This window comes from Prunus mume, linkage group LG5 (genome assembly GCF_029339155.1).
Source record: "Prunus mume cultivar Tortuosa linkage group LG5, ASM2933915v1, whole genome shotgun sequence".
Lineage (NCBI taxonomy): Eukaryota > Viridiplantae > Streptophyta > Magnoliopsida > Rosales > Rosaceae > Prunus > Prunus mume.
Window position 1 is genome coordinate 17,338,975 of NC_142702.1, and position 16,955 is coordinate 17,355,929.

Sequence of the window (16,955 nt, forward strand, 5' to 3'; positions counted from 1 at the left end):
AAGCAACATATGCAGAGTAGAGAAAAGCTCAGAGAGAATGAGAATGATTCAGTCTATTTTTCATGTATTGCATCAGAGCCAAAAACACACCATATGCATGACACAAGCTGCCAAAAAAACAGATCCTAAAAACTAGGACACAAGGTGTTGGTGTGTAATCCTTCAGCCGAGTTTTTGGAGCTAAAGGAATTGTGTCTGCTCTGTTTTCATTTCTTTTAGTTGTTTATTTTTTTCTTCAGCTTTATTGTGCACCCTTGGATCACAGTCCAAGTGTTTTAATCTCTAGCATAGGATTAAGTGACATGTGTAAGCATCTAATAGGATGCTAGAACTTGAGCTTATTGTAAATATGGTACAGGGAAGAATATCTCTTTTTTTTCTTCTCTCTGCCTAACGATTATAACCAAACAGTGGAACAGATATGAAATATACAGAAGCATTTTTCATTCTCTAGAGCAACGCTCTCTCTCAATTTTTCTGTGATTTTCTTCTTTGCTCCCAAAATATCCAAAACATGAAATGCTGAAACAAAGAATTCTAACAAGGACTCATCTCCAGCCATTCAAGGTCATTGGAGGCTACGATTCTTACACCTAGGCTAGAAATTGTTACAGCAGAAAAGGACTAAGACAGCTAAGAATGACAGCTGTAGAGTTTCTCAAAATAGTAAGAAAACTAGCCGTTGGATAACAGCTATTACCAAGAAAGGAAAGTTCTTCAGCTCCTTTGATTTCTTCATTCTCTTCACTATTAATCTGCAGGATTAACATCTGCAGCTTGATTCAAAACTAGTATGCAGCTTAACTCTCAACATTATAGATTTAACATAAAGTTTGTGTTACGAATTAGTTCTGTTATTGTTGTTAAAGACTGCAGAGCAGCTCTTGTGAATTGATTGTAATGAACATAATTTCCACTTAGAATTAAATAAAGAAAGAGTTATGCTCTTGTTTTCATTGCACTCAGAGTTGGAAGACTTGGATCTTGAATTTTCAGCTTCAAAGCCACTTGCTGCTTTGTCTGGTCTTTACAGCAAATAGTTGTTAAGAATGTAATTGCAGATGTAAGTCTTGTGTCTCATCTTCCACAGACAACTGTATAAGCTTCAAGTCCATGTTTCTAAAACATGTTAAGTTGAACTAATAATTACAAATATTACAGACCTGATCATCCCTTTTTATGACAAAGGTTACATCTTCAATTGGCCTAAACTTCACCCCTGCTGCTGCTGCCTTGAGCTTTTCCCGGGTGATATATATTTTTCAGAGGGCCACCAACTCCATTTGCTTTGCTTCAATTTTTGTACCTTGGATTGTATATAGTTCAAAATAAATTTCGTTCAAATAGTAGCTTACCCTCTTTTCAATCAACAAAAGATTGGATATACTTGGGATCCCTTTTAACATTAAGAAGAAAACTGCCATGAAAGTTGATCTAACTCGACCTCTTATAAAATACTCTTGCTTTTTTCTAATGGCAAACCAATAGGAGTTCATTAAATACGGAAATATATGAAGGCTTTGGTACAATTTCAAGCTTCAATCAAGGCATTAACCAGCCAGGAAGGAGGATTTACAATCCACCCAGGAGCGTACAATATTTTTACCATTTCAAGATGCTACATCATGAGCAACTTTATTATGCCTATGAGCAGTTTCGTTAAAGATGCTCTTTTTTCATACGCTATGAATTCCAACTGGGCATCCATACGCAGACCGCTCCAGACGTCTTTGAGAAAGTTACAATGGACTCGACCTCAATCTTCAGCCAGCCCTCTCCAAACTGTCACAGCCTCTGCAATGAAACTTATATGCAGTATTGCACGCAGCCTGACAATAGGGCGGTGTCAAAGATTGGGGAAAAAAGAAGAAGTGTGAAATGGATCCTGCGGTTGTTTATTTTGCCGTGTCAAAGAAACTAGTGGAGCATGCCCGAATTAGGCATGATAGGGCAATTTCGATGATCTTATTTGCAATTACTTTTTGAAAGTGTTGTATATACATGTGCGGGCATAGTATTAAATTAAACGGTCTAGCGAGTTTGTTAAACTTGTTTTAGTACGAGAATTAGGGTTGTGAGTAGTTTTCTATGTATCATCTTGTTTTCATTTTATTGTTAAAGAAGATAGAATACTGGAACTTTGGTGACCAATGAGGTGTTAGTTGGATTGATTCAAATTTTTGGTGAGCTCCAAAGTAGTCCTGAGTTCAAGTCCCAATGGTACCCGTATCACCGTGTGTGTGAGTTTTTCCCCTCTCCTTCCTAACTTTGGCACACAAAAAAAACTGAGGTGACCATAGAAAATCAATACTTTTTTGAAAAAACAATGTTTCAGTTTCTCATCATTTAGCATGTAAATAATATTCTAGCTAGATGTGTCTCTTACATCTTGATTATCTCTAGCATAAATTATAACCTCATCTATCTCTCATATAAATTACTATAACTTAATATCTATCTCGCGGATAAAGATAACAAAAAGGCTGGTGGTGATCCCAAAACACGAGCGGGTGGTTCATGTAGCGCCGAGGACGCGAGAGAATATCTAGTTGCAGTGCTGACCCTCAATAGATGGTGGACGGACATACTCGTAAGAGGGACGAGAAGCAGATGGCGTGATACAAGGGCGGAACAGAAATTTTTCAATAAGTGGGCTAACTAAAGTTATTAGCTTAAAATCTAATGATAATTTTTTTTTTTGTACTTACATTTTCTATAGTAAAATGCTTTTGGAGACAAATTAATAGAAATTTTTTTAAATTGATGTTGGGACAAACTTTGACACCAAATACAAATGTGGAAGACCTCTTTCTATGCTTATTGGTGTTGAAATTGTATATATATTTATTTATTTTTAGTTAAATTATTATGCTATAAATATATTTAATTTATTTTTTTCCCAAACCTTCCCGGGCTACAGCCAAGGGTAGCCATTGCCTTGGTTCCGCCCATGGCGACAGACATACTCGGAAGATGACGACGTAGATGGCAAGGAAGTCGACGCCACTTTCAAGATGTTCATCATCGAGCTGATCTTGATGCCGGATCTGTGCAGCCCTTTAGATCCGGCGAAAGTATGTCTCATTGAGGATTCACCTGCTACTTTCACCCCCTCGCACGACGCGATGTCCGTGGGGTGCCACATGGATGGCGGCATAGGCCGACGGCTGGCGATCACGGCCCCAAAGGGTTGTTGTCGGTGAAGCCATGCCCATGGCAGAGGGTTCCAAGAGTATCTTAATCTCCTTATTAAGATTAGAACATAATGACAGATAGTCGTCCAATTCTTGATCCTGAACTTGACACGAACATCAATTTAGTACTATCCACAATATTCGTTATTAATTGTTGACGAGTGTTTTGTCTAATCTCAGTAATGCTAGGATTAGGAGTGTCAATGTCAACAGAAGAGCACAAGATGACATTTGTGGTAACCAAATTAAATTAAAACCCTAGGTCAAATAATTCATTCCATTTGGGGATTATTTGACCTAATTGGGAATTAATCAACCTAATTAGGGGTTACTCAATTTAATTGGGGATTACCTAATTAAATTGAAGATTACCTATTTGGGTTGAGAATTGATTCCCAATTCCTACCCCGATTCTCAATTAAATGAGGAGTTACCTAATTAAAATGGGATTTGATTTGATACCTACCATCAATTAGGGATTTGATTTACCCTAATAAATCAAATCCCTAATTAATCAAATCAATTCCATAAATGGGAGGAATAATTCCCTTCCATCTATGGAATTATTCCTCTAAAACACTAGCCTCCAAGAAAACTATAAAAGGATGGCCACACACAAGGGTTGAGGTACATCCAAATCCCTACTGAAACTCTGCAGAAAATTCCACTCAAACCTTAGCCACCTCCTTTCTCTCTCTCTTTACATAAGGCTCCGGCCGCCCGGTTTACACTATAAACATATCTCCGTACCCTATATTAGCTATTGTTTTCTATACGATTCAATTGAACTAATTTAGGCATCGGAGGCCTTTAACCAACACCCCCCGGGTGTGGTCCTCTTATTGGTTCTATTTTGCAGGGAGAAGGAGGCGGGGAAGAAGAAACGGGAATCTTTCCAATCAAATATTCTCGTGGGGAAATTTGTACACTCAAATTGGTGCCTTTATTGAGAGCACGAGTTATACTCAACGCGTGCTCAAGGAATCCGCTCCTAATATTTTCCAATCCACCGAAGCCTTCCAAACAACCATGGTTGGAAGTATGAAGACGAGAGGCAAAACCGCCGCGATGGCTAAATCCGCGACGGCCCAAAGCCACTCCGCCCATGATCCCGCCACCGACATGGTGGCATCACCACCTCTCACCACCGCACCGGCCACCGTCGCCGAACATGGAGGAACCTCCCGTCAAGGTGGGCTTGTTACCACCGCGACTTAGGCCCGGTCTTGGAGCAACTTCAAGCTTTCCCTCCATTGCCTCCGCGCTCGGCACGCTCCACACACACATCCAATGAAACCCTGGCCCGTGTGCAATTGGGCTCCACACACTTCTCTCCTCCCGATCCACGAAGTCAAGCGGACCTTAGTCCGAGCTGACCACCTAGCCAGAGAATGGACGCACCAAAGCGATCGATGAGGCAACTCCTCCACCAAATCGCTTGGCTCAAAACCTTGGCCTTGGACAAGCTGGGCGAAGAGAGAAGGATGGACGAACGCCGGCAGTAACTCAATAGGTACCCCAGCGGTCAAGCAGAGGGGCGGACAAGGCGAGGACAACAACTTGATCGGCTGCCAACATGTCACAAGCATCCGCGAGCCCTACTCAGAGCAGATTAAGTTTGAGGAACAATGTGCACTAGAGGCTAGGCCCACGACTTGACGTCCACGCTCGCTTGGGCCCGCAGGGAAATGTACTTCAAAGGCTAGGCCCCTAGGGAGGTCAACCGACAACCATCGCAACGAGGATCGTGAAAAGACGCTCAGCTGTCCACTCACAGAGGAGCATTCACGAGAGGCTAGGTCCCTAGGGTGGTCAACTGGATAATCCTCACAATGGGGACCACGAGGAAAGACGCCCGCTCACCCTCGAAGAGACGGTTCTCGCCGACAAGCTACGGAAAATCTCTCGCAAGCGCAGCCACCAACACGCCGCTTAGGCAATGCAGACGAGAGGGTCGACTCACATACCAACGAGGAGGTCAGTCAACGCCGCCTCGAATCGCGAAGGTTGCCAACGTGATCGACCAACAATATGTATGGAAGATGTTGAGAAGCCTATGAATGACCGACTTCTAGATTTGAAGACTGGTGCAAACCTCAACGATGCACTATGCAAGGAGATTGACCAGGCAAACTCCACACCTTTCACCTGCCAAAATCGAGCAGGCTGCTCCCGAGCGATTCTCCATGCCTTCGTTTACACACTTCAAAGGGGACTCCGATCCCGAGAGCCACCTAAAACACTTCAAAAGTGTCATGATGCTCCACAAGGCCGACGACGTGTTGATGTGCAAGGTATTTGTAGTGACCTTGCGAGGAGTAGCCCAAGATTGGTTTCATACCCTACCATCCGGGTCGATCAGCAGCTTCAAGGAGTTGACTTACGTCTTCACCAAAGAGTACACCTCTTACCGGACGATCAAGAAGAACCCACGACCACCTGTACAACTTGTGCAAGAAGTCCGACGAATCCCTTCGAGATTACATCAAGAGATTCAAAGCGAAAAGGCCAACATTATAGGATGTGACGACCGGATCGCATCATGCGCTTCAAGAAAGGTCTTCCAACATGACTTGTACCGCGAAATGACTATCACCCTAGCTAGACTCGCAGAAGTCTACGCGATCGCGAACGCTACGCGCTCTGGGATGATGATCGAATCGCCGCAAAGAAGTCTACAAAGCAGAAGACCAATGACTAGACGGGCAGGCCAAAGTAGCGATGGATTTAGCAACAAAAATAAGGACAGGCGCAGGTCACACCCACAAGGGGACGCCAAGGCAGGAGAGAACTACACCAAGTTCACCATCCCCATACATCAGATCTTAGCCCAAGTGAAAAACAAACCTTGGGTAAGAAGGCCGCCACCCTTGAAAGGAGACCCGGACAAGAGGGATACTAGTAAATCACTGTGCCTTGCATGGGACGCATGGACACACTATAAACAACTGCTTCGCTTGGAAAGCACACCTTGAAGAACTCGTGAGAGAAGGTCACCGCACGGAATTCGCTATGGCAGGCCATCCAATGGATTGAAGATCGAGACACCGTCAAGGAACCGCCTAAAAGGTCATAAGGATTAACATAATCCAAGCCGACGCCAAGGAGTCGTATGACCAAAGCAAGGAAAAGAAGAGGAAGATCAAACAGCACTATGATCTCCCAAGTCTCGACTAACATTCCACCACAGAAGACGATCCTCAGAATCGGCTTCCAAAAGAAAGATCTGACGCCTCGACATGCCACATAACGATGCCCCGCAAAAGCATACAAATCGCCAGTGCCATGGTTGACCGAATCCATGCAGATTTAGGGCAACGCCAATATCCTGCGCATGGGGTCATCCGCAGATGGACTTGGAGGCAAAGATCAACAAATCAGCCGGATCACGACGGCTTTAATGGTGCAACAACGGTTGTGGGCACAATAGACCTCGACGCCTACTCCCACCGTAGTCCGCTTGCAAACGCTCATGGTCATCAATGAGGTTTTACCCTACAACAAAGATTCTAGGCGTGCCATGGATCGGCCAGATCAACGCCATCACCTCGCACACATCAAAATCTGGTACCCAATCGGGCGTGTTGGAAAAATCAATGGATCGTGTAATGGCGAGGAAATGCTCCGCCAAGAGCCAAGAAAAGCAAACAAGCTCGGTTCCTCCCAGAAGCTGTGCAGATCCAAGGAGGTGGAACAACCGAACCTTACTCTCTTATAGCAATCAAAGCGTCATGACCAAGTCAAGAAGTCTATCCGCAGGTCTCTCCAAGAAGAGTGGAAGCCCGAGGAGGACGTCGAGTTAATACCCTTGGATCCCGACCAGCCTGACAAAAAGGCGCGGATCGGCTCGCGCCTACGCCCAAACGAGAAGGTAGAGCTTACCACCTTCCTCCAAAACAACAAAGATATGTTCGCATGGTCGCCGTCAGACATGCCTGGTATCGACCCGAACATCATATGTCACCGACTCCACATCAACCCTGCCTACAAACCAGTGGCGCAGAAGAGACGCAACTTCGCACCCGAGCGGATCGCCATCATCGGAGCCGAGATTGATAAACTCCTAGCCTCCAGCTTCATTGAAGAGGTCTCCTACTCGGAGTGGCTCGCTAACGTTGTTCTAGTGGCAAAACAAGAGAAGGGAAAGTGGAGAGTTTGCGTCGATTACACCGACCTCAACAAAGCGTGCCCAAAAGACAACTTTCCATTGCCGAGAATCGACCAACTAGTGGATTCCACTCGCAATCGCCATTACTCACTTCATGGACGCCTACCCGGCTACAACCAAATCTTGATGCACGAGGATGACAAGGCGAAAACTTCTTTCATCATCGAGAGAGGGACCTACTGCTACAAGGTCATGCCTTTTGGGTGAAGAACGGAGCAACCTACCAAAGGCTGGTGAACAAAATCTTCAAAGAGCAGATCGGCAAAACTATGGAGGTGTACGTGGACGACATGTCTTGTTCAAGGCCCCAAAACGTAGATCAACTTAAAACCTCACGCCGAGGCATTCACCGGCCCCGCCGATCGCATGAAGTTGAACCCAAGTAAATGCACATTTGGTGTATCCTCCGGCCGATTCTTGGGATACTTAGTCACACAACGAGGTATCGAGGCACACCCACGTCAGATCAAAGCTATTCTCGAGATGAAGTCGCCTTTCACAGTGAAGGAAATACAAAGTCCGACGGCAGAGCAGCGGCCCTCAACCGGTTCCTCTCAAGATCAACCGACAAGTGCAAACCATTCTTCAAAGCTTTGAAGAAAGGACAAAGAGACAAATGGGATGAGGAGTGTGAAGTAGCTTTCCAAAGTCTGAAAGCTTATCTCACTTCAACTCCTCTGCTTTCAAAGCCAGTCCCGTGAGGACTTGTTCGTGTACTGGCAAGGTCCAACTCAATTTGCCACCTCTCATCAAAGAAGAGCTGGAGGCCCAACATCCGGTATTCTACACGTCAAAAGCTCTCCTCGATGGAGAGATTCGTTAGCTAAAATTGGAGAAACTCATTTTGACTCTTGTAGTTTCTCGAGAAAGCTACGACCCTACTACCAAGCTCATTGAGTCATCGTCATGACCGACTTTCCTTTGAGATCAATCCTTCACAACCTTGATGCTTCTCAGCGACTCATGAAGTGGGCTATAGAGCTAAGCCAATATGACCTCCCTATCGGCCAAAGTCGCAATAAAAGCCCAGCTTTAATCGACTTCAGAGCGGAGTTTACCCCATCGGCCAAGAAGAGAAAATGGTTAACTAAAAGAAGGAAAGTTCAAAAGCGGCACGGACCTCCGAACCTAGGCAACCTAAAGACACGCGTGGCTTGAGGGTAGACGGAGGTCAAACCAAAAAGGAGCCGGAGTGGTGTCGTCATCATCACCAGATGGAACCTTGTTGGAGCAATCTATCACGCTTGGCTTCCCGACCTCGAACAATGAGGCGAATAAGGCACTACTACGGCCTCGCGCATGCGAAGGAACTCGCAATCAAGAAGCTAGCCATCTATTCAGATTCTCAGCTAATCACGAATCAAGGCGTCAGGTGAATACATGGCGAAACACCCAAGGATGATCTTGTACCTTGACAAAGTTCGAGGAGTCGCTGAAGGTGTTTCTACCTTCACCATCCAACAAGTACCCTGCAAAGAACGCGCATGCGATGCACTAGCCACCTTAGGTCGCGCTGATACCCGATTGACGCCCATCCCTGGTCGAACACCTTGACCGGCCAAGCATTGAAGAAGTAGAGCCAATCAACACCATGCAAATTGACGAGGACCCCAGCTGGCAAGACCCCATCATTGACTACTTAACGAATGGAAACCTACCCGCGGACAAGTTCGAAGCTAGGAAGGTCAAGTGAGAAGGTCTGCGAGATACTATATGCAAGACAACAAGCTTATCCGCAGATCATACTCCGACCCTCACCTTACCTGTATAAAGTACCCTCAAACAATTGAGGTCTTTTACAAAATTCACGACGGCGAGTGTGGCAACCATTCTGGGGGCAGGTAAAGAAGGCTCTAAACATAGGCTACTTCGCCTACCATGCGCCACGACTACCAATATGTCAAAAATGTGATCGCTGCCGCGATAAAATCGATCCCTAATTTGCCTGCCGAAGTTTACTATCCGCAAAGCAGTCCATGGCCATTCATGCAATGGGCCATCGACTTAGTGGGTCCCTTGCCACCTGGCGCCCACCAAGAAAGAAATGATGATCGTCGCCACCGACTACTTCACTAAATGGATCGAGGCCGAAGCTCTATCCTCTACTAAAGAAACCGATGTGAAGTGATTCATCTGGAGAAACATCATCTGCCGATTTGGCTGCCACATACCGTCATCGACAATGGCTCACAGTTCATTGGCAAGCATATCACCGCTTTCTTTGCGAAATACAAGATCAAACAACACCTGTCCACTCCAAGGTATCCACAAGGAAATGGGCAGGCCAAGGCATCCAACAAAGTCATATTGGACTACTTGAAGAAGAGGCTAGAAGGTGCCGAAGGGAAATGGGTGGATGAACTCCTGAGTACTATGGGCTTATCGCACCACCAAGCGAAGGTCGATTGGTGAAACCCCATTCTCCTCGCCTATGGGACGGAAGCGTTCATCCCTCCTTACATCACCCCTCTCCATAAGCCTCGAGGTGGGCAGTGTTGATCAGAACTCCAAGCAAATGAGGCTCAACCTTGACCTACTTGAGGGCAAACGTGAGAAGACCATTATTCGAGTCGCCTCCTACCAGCAAAGCAGTTGAAGTCTTACTACGATGTAAGAGCTAAGGTCGATAGCCAACCAGCGACTGCTAAGAAAGGCTTTCATCACCGTACCAAGACAAGGGTCGAAAAAGATGAATTCTAATCGAAGGCCCTTATGTGATCAGCCGGTCCGGGGGCAGAGGAAGCTACACATTGGACACCATGGATGGGAAGCAAATACCACGACAATGGAATGTTCACCATCTCCGAAAGTATTATCCATAATGCTTCCTCATGACTGCTAGAGTTTCAAGTTTTGTACTCGATTATTTTCATTTTCGAATAAAGGACTGTAATCTTATGAATATCAATATAAGTTCAGTTTCTCATTCCAAAATGTCTTATCCGCCTACAAAACACAAACAGTTGCTCATAAATAGCGTCCTAAGGGAGAGCGGCGACAAAGCGTCTTCAGAGACGCCCATAAAAGCGTCTAAGAGAGACGCAGGTGCGCCAGAATTTCTTAAAAGGAGGTCTCTATGCCTTCTCGCAGAAGTATCGAGTTCCTATCCGTTTCCTAAGGGAGGTGGATAGACACGCAGTGCCTATAAGCTGCGCCCAAAGGGAGACGCAGGCGGACGACCAAAGCATCCTTCGGAGACGCACCGTAAAAAGCGTCCTAAGGGAGACGCAAGGTGCGCTAGGAATTTCTTAAATGAGGTTTCCATGCCTTCAAGGAAGTATCCAGTTCCTATCTGTTTCCTAAGGGAGGCAGATAGACACACTGATTGCCCATAAGCGCGTCCTTCTGGAGACGCAGGCGACAACCAAGGCATCTAAGGGATGTGCGAGAACACGCCGAGCCTCTTAAGGGGGCCTTGGCACTCGCCATCTTCTTAAGGAAACCCATCCTAAGGGATGTGTAGGACACGCCCGGAGCCTCTTAAGGGGGGCCCTAGCACTCGCCAACCTCCTAAGGGAAAAACATCCCCAAGGGATGTGCGAATACGCCGAAATCCCCAAGGGAACCCTGTCACTCATGAATCTCCGAAGAAGATGTGCAATCAAGACACAGGCTGGTTACTCAAGTAGTTCACAAATCAATACGCAAATTGAAATGAAAAACAAACTGAAATTTCCATAACAAGCTGACCAATCGGCCAAAGTTCAACAAAGAGAAGATGGTCAAATAAGACCAATTATTCTAAACAAGAAAGCAAACTACAAAAGCGAAAAAGAAACAAAGAAGTCTTCATCTACTCCGAGGCGCCAGTGAGGAGACCTGAGTTCTGACCTCTTCAAGATCCACGATCGGCTATGCCTTCAAGACCTCATTTGCTCGCTCGTAACATCCGCCATCATCTCATCTCTGCGTCCTCCTCCGCCCCTGCCCTTCCAATTGCTTGCTCTTGGTTCCTCATTCCACACGGGTGAATCGTGGCAGAGTGTCTCGATGTCTACATCGTCAATCGCATACAAGGGAGTAGTGTCATCCACACGGTCACGGTAGCCCAACTTTTATGCGAGAGGGGCACAAAGAAATGAGTTTCAATGGTCTCGCAACAAAACCAACTTTTTGAATCGGATGGAATGTCACTTCCTTTGTTTTTCCAAGGAAAGGCTCGAAAGTGCCAAGATCGCGTGCACGGACGGATGTGATCAACATTTCACCAAAGACATGAGGACAGGTTTGATAGGAAATTCGCCTTGAGCGGATCGGACACGCATGCATCCCTTGCGAGGCTAGACTTGTCCACCTTGGGAACGACCGTCGTCGCTGAAGAAGAACCCTTAGCCCAGGCAGATGACTCTCTCATCTTCTTAGCTTCCGCCAACTTCATCTCCAAAGGAGTCAATGATACTGAACCAACTCCACACTTGACGCCCACGGGTCAATAGCTGGATCATGAGCGGACCTCCCACTTCAATCTCCATCTTTTGACCGATGCAGACGACTCGAACTTCGAGGAGGAATGTTTACATCTCTTTGACGCCTTTCAGCAGAACTAGGCCGGGCACGAGCCGTCTCATAAAGCATGTCATGGTTTTCGAGCACGCGTCAGCCAGGAGGCTCGGCGAGAACACCCCGATCGTGCATACCACCAATCTTTGTGCTATCTGCACCTACGAGATGCTTGACCCGGCAGACGATGATGGAGCAGACCCTACTTAAGTCTTCTCGCAGAAGGGAGCCTTGGCTTCTTCCTTGATGGAGACCCATTCTTTATGCGTAAGAAGCAGCTTCACCTCTTGAAGATTTGGTAGCAACCTTTCTCTTTGGCAAGCGGATCGTCGGTCGACCATTCTGCTTCCACCTTCGACATCCTCGGCAGGGGTAGACCACCGTCTACCTCTCGACTCGGCTCAATAGCCAGCGCCACTCGTGAAAATTTTGAGGGATGTTCAAAGCACGACGGACCTTAGCCATGTCTGGTCCAAGCTCCAATTGCTTGTTGATGTCATTCACTATAAGCAGAAGACAGAAGTTGGTCAACCACACTTTAAGAAATTCAAATAAAAAGGAACATATCAAAAATCGCAAAAGACATACCATGGCAATAGGTGATGGGAACAAGTAGGCCGTCACCAACGTCGCCTTCCCATCGTCCGCTAACTTCTAACACGTCGTCATGCCAAGCGTGATCTCCCTGACTAAGACCGTCGAACAGCTTGGTCTTGTAGGTGCGAACTTGGGCATACTGCTCAAAGTGCCTCACCTCGAAAAAATAAAAGAACTCACGCACTGTCGGCTCAACGTGAAGAAACGGCTCGATTCTCGAAGCACATGATTGCTCGTAAACATTGGGAGTACATCGCTTGGAGCACACTCCATGGCAGAACACCTCCTTGAAGAGCTTCGACGGGGAATTTGAAGCCCAAGGACAAGTAAAAGGACGGAAGGTAATGACCTAGCATCGGGATCGCTCGCATCTAGCAAAGGCTAGTTATCACCGAGACTTCAGCAGCTTGACTCGCATGTCATCTGGAATGGCGACGTGAAGGCGACGCCACTCGAATCGAAGGCGTCGATCGTCACGCGGTGCGGGTTGGCACGAACTTCTTGCTAGGCACTAGGAGCCTCCCACAAATATAAAGGTGCTTGAGAGCTTGGAGCCTTGCTACGTCCCCGGAAGACATAGTAGGTCAACGAGTAGCTGCAAAAAGAAAAATTCTACAAGTTAGAATACAAGAAAAATCTGCAAGCAACAATAAAATAATAAAAATAATAAAAAAATCCTAGAAGCTCGAACTAGTCCAAGCTCGAGTAGAATGGGGTAGCCCAATCTGCCACTTCCTCAAAGCCTGGTCAAGACACACCCGACACCAAGTCAGAACGGAGGACCGCCAGCGCTTGGCCCGTCGCTCCCAAAAAGCGGCGCGGCCCAAGTCTCGCGCAAGGCCCAACTCCAGCGCACGCAGCCCACACCTCGCACAAGACAGCTCCAACACCTGCCCCGCATTCCATGCGAATGCCCAGCGAACGCCAGCTCCAGCGCCAACCAGCCACGGCTCGAGCCTACCTTGAATGCCAGGCTTAGTGCCTCCAGACCTCCATGCTCGAGCCCAAAGCGTGCAGCTTCAAGCCTGCCATGCTCCAGCCCGTGGGCACACCTCACCAACCACGCCCCATGTCTCACAGCTCCAATGACCAACTAGAAGACATGGACCAAGCTGCCAAAAGTCAGAGACACAAAAATTCTTCCAGGCTAATTACCTTGGATGGACAGCAAAGATGAAGTTTCAAGCACGCTGGGAAAGCCCTCCAAAGTTTTCTCTCTCTCTCTCTCCCTTACGGAATCGGTGGAATAGACTTTTGATGTGAAGAATAAATTGGAGGAGCCCTACATTTATAAGGATCAAAATTCCTTGACCTACAAGGAATCGCCAACCCTTTCCAACTTGGGAGTTCATAAAATTGGCAAGTCAAGCACCTCCTCTACTCAGGAGCCCAGGTCCATGAAGGAAGCCCAGTTACACTGGACAACCCAACGGATCATTTACATCTCCTACATGCCACCACGCGCCATGCAGAAACTGGGGGGCATTTGTGGTAACCAAATTAAATCAAAACCCTAGGTCAAATAATTCATTCTATTTGGGGATTATTTGACCTAATTGGGAATTAATCAACCTAATTAGGAGTTACTCAATTTAATTGGGGATTACCCAATTAAATTGAAGATTACCTAATTGGATTGAGAATTGATTCCCAATTCATACCCCGATTCTCAATTAAATGAGGAGTTACCTAATTAAAATGGGATTTGATTTGATACCTACCACAATTAGGGATTTAATTTACCCTAATTAATCAAATCAATTCCATAAATGGGAGGAATAATTCCCTTCTATCTACGGAATTATTCCTCTGAAACCCTAGCCTCCAAGACAACTATAAAAGGATGGCCACACACAAGGGTTGAGGTACGTCCTGAAATCCCTACTGAAACTCTGCAGAAAATTCCACTCAAACCCTAGCCACCTCCTTTCTCTCTCTCTTTACATAAGGCTCCGGCCGCCCGGTTTACACTATAAACACATCTCCGTACCCTATATTAGCTATTATTTTCTATACGATTCAATTGAACTAATTTAGGCATCGGAGGGCCTTTGGCCAACACCCCCCGGGTGTGGTCCTCTTATTGGTTCTATTTTGCAGGGAGAAGGAGGGGGCGAAGAAGAAAGGGGAATATTTCCAATCGAATATTCTCGTGGGGAAATTTGTACACTCAACATTCATCTTAAATTTCTGATTGGGTGCATGTCTGTGACTCTCTGGAGGAAAGTGTACACCGCTGGTGCAGCAGATGATGGCTGCGCTGGTCGGGCCGCGTGGCGATGGCTGCCTCCCAATGGTTCGAACTCAAAGAGCTCAATGCGTGAACTAGATGCAAGCCCTTCAATGCTCTCAATTCTAAGCGAATCTTCATCGAGATATTGGCGGTTGAAGAATAGGACTTGCTGGATTGCACTTATCCGTAGTAAATTTTCAATCTGGTTCTTTATGGATGCCACATTCCCAAACTTGTTCACTTCAATAACTTCGTCATTATGCCCTTTACGCACCACAACCAACTTGTAGCACTCCCTGAAAATCATTAAGAACTGTTTGAGAAAGGTTGTCCTATTTATTTTTATAGAAAATATATATAGAATTAAACATTTATAAGACAAATGAAAAATAATAAAATAATACTTAAAATTTGTTAGGATACATACCTGACTGTCTCCGCCTTCCCGTAAGTTGATTGTCGCAACCTCGTTACCATCACGGGCTGGTACTCGCCCTCGACTCATGATCGCCGCCAACCACGTTACCATCATTGGACGTTGCCACTCCTTGACCGTGATTGGGATCATCGCCAACCACGTTATCATCATTGACTTCTACTTGACCCTCAACAACCGTCCTACAACCGTTTAGATCATCTATGAATAATAGATCCACATCTTCAAGTTTTTTGTAGAATGATGGTGATTCTTGTCCAGGTAAATGTGGTTGTTCATCCATTGTACGTAAAATCACAAACTATGAATGTGATGTAAGAAAGAAAAAGGAGCAAAAATTGAAAAGATATGATCGAGAAGCTTGATGTGTGCATGCACTATCTTAAACCCGAACACAATGGGGGTAGAGGACTGTATATATAATAGCTCTGTGAAAAGGTTCTTCTTTTTCCTTTTGTTTTGGGATAATAGGTCCTTACTTTCCTTTTGATATCCCAGTTTGTTTTGGGATAGTAGGTCCTGACTTGCCCTTTTGGATATCCAGATTGGCGGCTTGGGATAGTATAGCTCCTCACTTACCCTTTTGAATATCCAGTTTGTTCTGGGATTTGATATCCCAGTTTGTTTTGGGATAGTAGGTCCTGACTTGCCCTTTTGGATATCCAGTTATGGCGGCTTGGGATAGTATAGCTCCTCACTTACTCTTTTGGATATCCAGTGTGGTTGTGCACGTACCCAAAAAAAGATTTGCTCCAAAAGCGATTCATAGAAGCCCAGATTTGTGCTAATAGTTTTTTGTTTTGGCTGTTCTTAAAAAAAAAAAAAAACAAAACAAAACAAAAAAAAGAAGAAGTGTGAAATGGATCCTGCAGTTGTTTAGTTTTCCGTGTCAAAGAAACTAGTGGAGCATGCCCGAATTAGGCATGATAGGGCAATTTCGATGATCTTATTTGCAATTCTATTCTGTTGCATGGTTTGGTTTTTTCCTTGTTCTTTGAGCTGTAATTTGTTTGGTTTGCTCTCCTGCTAATGAAAGTTTCTTTTTGACCAAAAAAAAAAAAAAATTTGCAATTACTCTTTGAAAGTGTTGTATAATATTTCAATGAGTTGATTATACTTTTCATATCGAATTATATACATGTGCAGGCATAGTATTAAATTAAACGGTCTAGCGAGTTTGTTAAACTTGTTTTAGTACGAGAATTAGGGTTGTGAGTAGTTTTCTATGTATCATCTTGTTTTCATTTTATTGTGAAAGAAGATAGAATATTGGAACTTAGGTGACCAATGAGGTGTTAGTTGGATTAATTCAAATTTTTGGTGAGCTCCCAAGTAGTCTTGAGTTCAAGTCCCAATGATACCCGTGTCACTGTGTGTGTGAGTTTTTCCCTCTCCTTCCTATCTTTGGCACACACAAAAAAACTGAGGTGACCATAGAAAATCAATACTTTTTTGGAAAAAACAATGTTTCAGTTTCTCATTATTTAGCATGTAAATAATATTCTAGCTAGATGTGTCTCTTACATAAATTATAACTTGATTATCTCTCGCATAAATTATAACCTAATCTATCTCTCATATAAATTAATATAACTTAATCTATCTCGCGGATAAAGATAACAAAAAGGCTGGTGGTGATCCCAAAACACGAGCGAATTGGTTCAGCGCCGAGGACGCAGAGAATATCTAGTTGCAGGTGCTGACCCTTCAATAGATGGTGACGACAGTACATACTCAGGAGAGGATGAGGAAGCAGATGGCGACAGTACATACTCGGAAGATGACGACGTGGATGGCAAGGAAGCTGACGCGTCACTTTCAGTATGT